Genomic DNA, 7,709 nt, shown 5'->3' on the forward strand with positions numbered 1-7,709 from the left:
CAGTGCTGTTCTCAGCCCCATCGTCCAGTTGGAATGGAGCCCAGGAAGTGACCAGACAAAAAGAGACCCTGAAGTGTCCCTCACAGGCGTGTGCCGCGTGCTCAGCCCCTCAGCCCGAGGCCATGGAGCTGGAGGGTCCCAGGCCACATTCACCCAGGAGCACAGCTGAGACGCAGCACCAGGGTCCCGGGCATCACCAGGGCTCTTGGCCAGGCAGAAGGGGAGGCAGGCACACGTGCACACTTCCAGACTGTTTACAGGACCCCCAGGTCCCATCCACATGCACCAAGTGGAGTCACACGAACCCTGAGGCCTTGAGGGAACTGCCTCTGGGGGAGAGGCATAGTCACGGCCCAGAACCTGGGTGCCTCTTGAGCCCCAGTTCTAGCCCTGCTCTGGGGTGCAGCTGGCCCCGCCCAGTAGGCCAGGCCCCGTCCTCCAGGGCCCAGTGCCCATGAAGGGCCCTGGGGTTTGACTTTGGTGTTTCAACCTCCCAGTGTGGTCTGCCCTGCTGTCCTGGAGCTCACCTGCACCTCCGAAATGTGGCGTCCGGCTTCTGCATTTCCATACAGGTACACACTTTCCTAAGTGTGAGTTGCCCCCAGACCACACTGATGAGATGACAGTATGGCCACTAGCCTTACCACTGCGGGTGAATGTCACAACTATACAGAAAGCGTTAGTGTGCAGAGTGCAGGTATTTAAAATGAATACTGATTTTCAGAGACTCTCGTGAGATGTTTCATGTCCTACAACCTGGGAATATTAGCACACACACATACTGTCACTCACAGACTCTCAGACACACACCCACAGGCTCACTCAACACCCACACCCATACTTGCTCGACACACTCACACACACACTCACACACACACTCACAGCCCTAGAACTGCTCAGAGCTCCTGATTCCCGGAACCTTGCCCAGTGGCCCTCACACGACACTGCTCTGCACACGGGTGTCAGGACCGTTTGGTTGACAGGAGGAAGGAAGGTGGGAGGTGCCGTGCTCTGGCCAGGTGGCTTTCTGCCCTTCCAGTGCCTCAGGCTGGCTGTGCCTTCCTGGTCCCGCATCCCTCCACCTGTGGGACCCACAGAGGCTCAGAAGAGGAGCCAGTTGCTGCTGGAACTTCCTGCAGAGCCCAGGAAGGTGGCACTTGGCGGTGCCCCGAGTGGGCTGAGGCCAGGCAGACCTGCATTGGCCCCTGGCCCCTGTCTCCACTTCCTCAGCTGCTAGTTGAGAACAGCAAAGCAACCTGCAGGAGCAGGAGGACCACAGCGTCAGTGACACAGAGTGGCCGGGTCAGCACGGTCCCCGGGCTCCACCACTACGGGTCCCATGACAGGGGTGACAGGAAGCCCCGAGGCTGCACAGTGCCATAGATGGACCAGGTCCTCACAGATTGGCTCAGCAGGACAGCCCTTCCTGCTCACCAGGACATTGTCCTACCAGACGTACCCCCCGGGCTGCGACAGCTCTCCACCAGCTCTATGACATGGACAGGCCAGACGGAGCCAGGCTCGAATGGACAGTATGGGCTATTGTCCTGCGACAGGCAAAGGCCCTTTGGGTTGAAGCTCCCGTGTCCACCGAGCCATACTTGGGAGTGGACGGGGGACAGTGAACCTCGTCGGAGGCCTCGGAACCTGAAAGTATCACGGACAGGAACAGGGTCAGCTGTGGTGGTGGTGCCTTGGCCAAGCTGGAGATAGGCTGAGCGAGGAAGGACAGAATCCTGAGAAGATGGGCCCCTGGCCTCCTGACTGCACCCCTGGGCTCCCCCTGTGGTCATCTCTGGCTGTCCCCCTGCCAGCTAACGACACCACCCCCTCCCCTTTCCAGGAGAAGATCCCTTCTCCCAGCACCTCCTCACAGGCCTGGGTGGGGAGCGGCCCAAAGGCTTGACTGGAGGAGGAATGGGGTCCAGGCCCTGCCCAGGCGGTAGGGCCCTCATCCTGCAAGGCTGTGGAGGGGCGTGGCCCATGGGTCCCTCTGGCCCACTGGCGGCACTCTGCGCTCACGGACGAGGACTGGTGCCTTCCTGGCCTAGAGGCCTGTGGGTGGCTGCTGCACAGTGTGAGCCCCTCTCTGTCTTCCTGGGTCTTCCACCCAGACCTGCCCCACGTGTGCTGAGGGCATGGCCCCGTGACCCGGGGACTGGCACTGGCCCTTCCTCCCTCCTGCAGCTTCACACTTGAGCTTTGTGCAGTGCAGGCTATGTCTTCGTGGAGCCCCCTGGGCATGGACATGGGGGTCCTGCCCCGTGCAGGTCACAGTTTGGTGACAAGCTAAATATAGAGCAAATGACCACACACCCAAACTCACAATTGCATGTTGCCGTGAGTGTGAGGGTGAGCGTAGGCGTAATGACAGGGGCTCGATCTAGTCTTAGGACGGGAGGAGGCCCTTCACCACAGGTATTTACCAGGCTGGGTGGCAGGAAGCGCCTGGGGGCCCTGGGGGCTGAGCACCTCAGGAGAGGGAGGGCTGTGGTTGCGCCTGGAGGGGAGATGGCCTGGAGGACCCCGGCTCAGGCAGGAGGGAGGTTCGGGATGCCGGGGGCCACGCAGGCTGCAACCCCTGCCTCTCAGCTAGCTAGGCTGGCCGCCATGGTGATGGTGAGGGAGGGGGCTTGGCACCAGGAGCCAGTCAGCACAGGAGGGGAGAGGTCCCTCTGGAGGTCAAAACCTGTTGCCACAGTCCCTGTCCTGCAGGCCAACCTCCGGGACTGTCTCTGAGCCCGCCGGCCTCTGTTCACGTGACCAGCCTCACCACCCCTGTGGCCCAGCCACCAGCACCTCTGACGGAACCTTCCAGCCCCACCCTGTCTGGCGTCAGCTCTACCACGGTGCTTTGCTGCTGGCCAGAGGGAGGCCCTGAAGGGACCCTGCACCTCTTCCTACCCTGTGCCTCCTTCAGGGGCTCCCCTCAGGCCTACGGGGGGCAGGTGAGGCCCCACCCACCTCCGCTTCACAGGAGCCACCCTGCAGCCTGGCTCTCCCCAGCGCCCCCCAGCTCTCCCCCACCTGCTCTGCTGTGGAAGCCCCCTCTTGCCCCTGGACTCCCGCACTGGTCCTGGCTCCCCTCTTTTCCCACTGAGGCTAGCTGCGGTTGCCCCGGAGGCCACACGGAGGCCGGTCCGTGCCCACCTGCCCTGGACGGTGAGGCCCCAGGAAACCTCCCACCCACCGCCAGCTGCTGCACAACCCTGGACGACTGGAGAGCTTCAGGTCAAGGGAGCACTTGGGTAGGAAAGGCTGTTCCTTCTTCAGAGGTCTCTGCTGCCTTGGGGACACGTGGAGGAGGGAAGGTGTCCCTGTGGGCCACCACAGCTGGATGGCAAAACCGTGGGTACAGCTCAGAGCGAGCTAAGAAGAAATAGGAGGAAATGGGGCAGGCCCCAAGGGAATTCCCTAAAAGCCCAAAATTGGTACGTGGGAACTGACTCCCTGCCAAGGAAGGACGAGGCTTTTCTTTTGGCAGAGTCACCTCTCAGACTGCACACGCAGCCACGAGCTCAATGGCGTCCGCTGGGCTGCGCCGTTGGCTAAAAGCCATGACGGCTGCCAAGCACAGCTTCTAGAGAAGGTGCTCACTTCTTAGGACTCAGCCCCACGTGCTTCCAGGACACCTCCCAGGTGGGTGCTGACGGGGGTCTGCTCTGAGCACCCACTTTCCTGCCACAGCTGGACCCCCGCAGGACAATGAGAACACTGAGCCACGGGGGGATTCATCCAGGGCCGGCCTGCCCCTCAGCCAGTCTCCGGCCAGGTGAGCCACAACTGCACAGCCTTATTTGAAATCAGGGTTTCGTTGTCAGCTGTGGTACAAGTCATAAAAAGAGGAATTGCACAGGGACCCACTCCTCCAGAGGTCCTGAGGGGGGAGAGGCCACTCCTGCAGTCCACTCCTCAGCATGCACCCCCAGCAGGAAGAGAGGGGGGGGGAGGGAGGGAGAGGAAGGAAGAAACCACTAACTGATTCAGACGCCAACTGTCTCTGATCTGTGAGACCCCAGGGGAAAACAAAGCTTGCCCTGCGTCTGCCCAGCATCTGGAAGCCGCGCCCCACCTTGGTGGGCGGGGTGTCGCCAACACGCCTTCTCTGAAGAGGGGTGTGTGGCATTTGGAGAGACGGTCTTGCAGGGGCTCTCAGTCCTGATACCCTCCCACTTTAGGAACAAGCATAGGGCAGGAAGCTGCCCGGGAAGCTCAGCCACCAGCCTCTGTACCTGCTCCCCGCCGGTGGCACTTGGGCCCACAGCTGAGCACTTGGCAAAGGCAACGCTGACACCAGGCTGAAGGGCGCACCACCTCCCCAGAAGGGCGAGGGACGTACTGCTCCCCAGGTGTTGAGGCCGACTTGTTCTTGCCAAAGGGTCCGGGAGAGAGTCTCCAGGTCATGTGATGGGACGTCTGTCCTCACTGGCTAAGTCTGTGGTGGGGAGTCCACTCTTCTTCATGGGGCTGATAAAGGAGACTCCAATCTTCCTCACTGCAGGTGAGGCAGCAGAGTCCACTCGTCCAGAGGTCCTGAGGGAGGAGAGTCCACTCCTCCAGAGGTCCTGAGGCAGCAGAGTCCACTCCTCCAGAGGTCCTGAGGGAAGAGAGGCCAGTCCTCCAGAGGTCCTGAGGCAGCAGAGTCCACTCCTCCAGAGGTCCTGAGGGAGGAGAGTCCACTCCTCCAGAGGTCCTGAGGCAGCAGAGTCCACTCCTCCAGAGGTCCTGAGGGAAGAGAGGCCAGTCCTCCAGAGGTCCTGAGGCAGCAGAGTCCACTCCTCCAGAGGTCCTGAGGGAAGAGAGGCCAGTCCTACAGAGGTCCTGAGGCAGCACAGTCCACTCCTCCAGAGGTCCTGAGGGAGGAGAGTCCACTCCTCCAGAGGTCCTGAGGTAGCAGAGTCCACTCCTCCAGAGGTCCTGAGGGAAGAGAGGCCAGTCCTCCAGAGGTCCTGAGGGAGGAGAGTCCACTCCTCCAGAGGTCCTGAGGGAAGAGAGGCCAGTCCTCCAGAGGTCCTGAGGCAGCAGAGTCCACTCCTCCAGAGGTCCTGAGGGAGGAGAGTCCACTCCTCCAGAGGTCCTGAGGCAGCAGAGTCCACTCCTCCAGAGGTCCTGAGGCAGCAGAGTCCACTCCTCCAGAGGTCCTGAGGGAAGAGAGGCCAGTCCTCTGCAGGTCCTGAGGGAGGAGCGTCCACTCCTCCAGAGGTCCTGAGGGAGGAGAGTCCACTCCTCCAGAGGTCCTGAGGGAGGAGAGTCCACTCCTCCAGAGGTCCTGAGGGAGGAGAGTCCACTCCTCCAGAGGTCCTGAGGCAGCAGAGTCCACTCCTCCAGAGGTCTTGAGGGAAGAGAGGCCAGTCCTCTGCAGGTCTTGAGGGAGGAGCGTACACTCCTCCAGAGGTCCTGAGGGAGGAGAGTCCACTCCTCCAGAGGTCCTGAGGGAAGAGAGTCCACTCCTCCAGAGGTCCTGAGGGAAGAGAGTCCACTCCTCCAGAGGTCCTGAGGAAGCAGAGTCCACTCCTCCAGAGGTCCTGAGGGAGGAGAGTCCACTCCTCCAGAGGTACTGACGGAAGAGTCCACTCCTCCAGAGGTCCTGAGGCAGCAGAGTCCACTCCTCCAGAGGTCCTGAGGGAGGAGAGTCCACTCCTGCAGAGGTCCTGAGGCAGCAGAGTCCACTCCTCCAGAGGTCCTGAGGGAAGAGTCCACTCCTCCAGAGGTCCTGGGGCAGCAGAGTCCACTCCTACAGAGGTCCTGAGGGAGGAGAGTCCACTCCTCCAGAGGTCCTGAGGCAGCAGAGTCCACTCCTCCAGAGGTCCTGAGGGAAGAGTCCACTCCTCCAGAGGTCCTGGGGCAGCAGAGTCCACTCCTCCAGAGGTCCTGAGGCAGCAGAGTCCACTCCTCCAGAGGTCCTGAGGGAGGAGAGTCCACTCCTCCAGAGGTCCTGAGGCAGCAGAGTCCACTCCTCCAGAGGTCCTGAGGGAAGAGTCCACTCCTCCAGAGGTCCTGGGGCAGCAGAGTCCACTCCTCCAGAGGTCCTGAGGGAGGAGAGTCCACTCCTCCAGAGGTCCTGGGGCAGCAGAGTCCACTCCTCCAGAGGTCCTGAGGGAAGAGAGGCCAGTCCTCCAGAGGTCCTGAGGCAGCAGAGTCCACTCCTCCAGAGGTCCTGAGGGAGGAGAGTCCACTCCTCCAGAGGTCCTGAGGGAAGAGAGGCCAGTCCTCCAGAGGTCCTGAGGCAGCAGAGTCCACTCCTCCAGAGGTCCTGAGGGAAGAGAGGCCAGTCCTCCAGAGGTCCTGAGGGAGGAGAGTCCACTCCTCCAGAGGTCCTGAGGGAAGAGAGGCCAGTCCTCCAGAGGTCTTGAGGCAGCAGAGTCCACTCCTCCAGAGGTCCTGAGGGAAGAGAGGCCAGTCCTCCAGAGGTCCTCAGGGAGGAGAGTCCACGCCTCCAGAGGTCCTGAGGGAAGAGAGGCCAGTCTTCCAGAGGTCCTGAGGCAGCACAGTCCACTGCTCCAGAGGTCCTGAGGGAGGAGAGTCCACTCCTCCAGAGGTCCTGAGGGAAGAGTCCACTCCTCCAGAGGTCCTGGGGCAGCAGAGTCCACTCCTCCAGAGGTCCTGAGGGAGGAGAGTCCACTCCTCCAGAGGTCCTGAGGGAAGAGAGTCCACTCCTCCGCAGGTCCTGAGGCAGCAGAGTCCACTCCTCCGCAGGTCCTGAGGCAGCAGAGTCCACTCCTGCGCAGGTCCTGAGGCAGCAGAGTCCACTCCTCCAGAGGTCCAGAGGGAGGAGAGTCCACTCCTCCAGAGGTCCTGAGGGAGGAGAGTCCACACCTCCAGAGGTCCTGAGGGAGGAGAGTCCACTCCTCCAGAGGTCCTGAGGGAGGAGAGTCCACTCCTCCAGAGGTCCTGAGGCAGCAGAGTCCACTCCTCCGCAGGTCCTGAGGGAGGAGAGTCCACTCCTCCAGAGGTCCTGAGGGAGGAGAGTCCACTCCTCCAGAGGTCCTGAGGCAGCAGAGTCCACTCCTCCAGAGGTCCTGAGGGAAGAGAGTCCACTCCTCCAGAGGTCCTGAGGGAAGAGTCCACTCCTCCAGAGGTCCTGAGGGAAGAGACCACTCCTCCAGAGGTCCTGAGGGAAGAGAGTCCACTCCTCCAGAGGTCCTGAGGGAAGAGAGTCCACTCCTGCAGAGGTCCTGAGGCAGCAGAGTCCACTCCTCCAGAGGTCCTGAGGGAAGAGTCCACTCCTCCAGAGGTCCTGAGGCAGCAGAGTCCACTCCTCCAGAGGTCCTGAGGGAAGAGACCACTCCTCCAGAGGTCCTGAGGGAAGAGTCCACTCCTCCAGAGGTCCTGAGGGAAGAGAGTCCACTCCTCCGCAGGTCCTGAGGCAGCAGAGTCCACTCCTCCGCAGGTCCTGAGGCAGCAGAGTCCACTCCTCCAGAGGTCCTGAGGCAGCAGAGTCCACTCCTCCAGAGGTCCTGAGGGAAGAGACCACTCCTCCAGAGGTCCTGAGGGAAGAGACCACTCCTCCAGAGGTCCTGAGGGAGGAGAGTCCACTCCTCCAGAGGTCCTGAGGGAAGAGAGTCCACTCCTCCGCAGGTCCTGAGGCAGCAGAGTCCACTCCTCCGCAGGTCCTGAGGCAGCAGAGTCCACTCCTCCAGAGGTCCTGAGGCAGCAGAGTCCACTCCTCCGCAGGTCCTGGGGCAGCAGAGACCACTCCTCCAGAGGTC

The 7,709-nt window shown here is 61.8% G+C and overlaps 1 long non-coding RNA gene across 1 annotated transcript; it reads left to right on the plus strand.

Annotated features, from left to right (window-relative positions):
• Positions 1-2,586: 2,586 nt before the first annotated feature.
• LOC124095953 (uncharacterized) lies at positions 2,587-4,570 on the plus strand. The gene is made up of 3 exons (XR_009227241.1): positions 2,587-3,248; positions 3,485-3,639; positions 4,179-4,570. It is a non-coding gene; the product is annotated as an uncharacterized LOC124095953 (long non-coding RNA).
• Positions 4,571-7,709: the final 3,139 nt, after the last annotated feature.

Source organism: Marmota monax, unplaced genomic scaffold, assembly GCF_021218885.2.
Source record: "Marmota monax isolate L192 unplaced genomic scaffold, Marmota_monax_Labrador192_F-V1.1 WCK01_AAM20220418_F8-fsc00083, whole genome shotgun sequence".
In the NCBI taxonomy this organism is placed as follows: Eukaryota; Metazoa; Chordata; class Mammalia; order Rodentia; family Sciuridae; genus Marmota; species Marmota monax.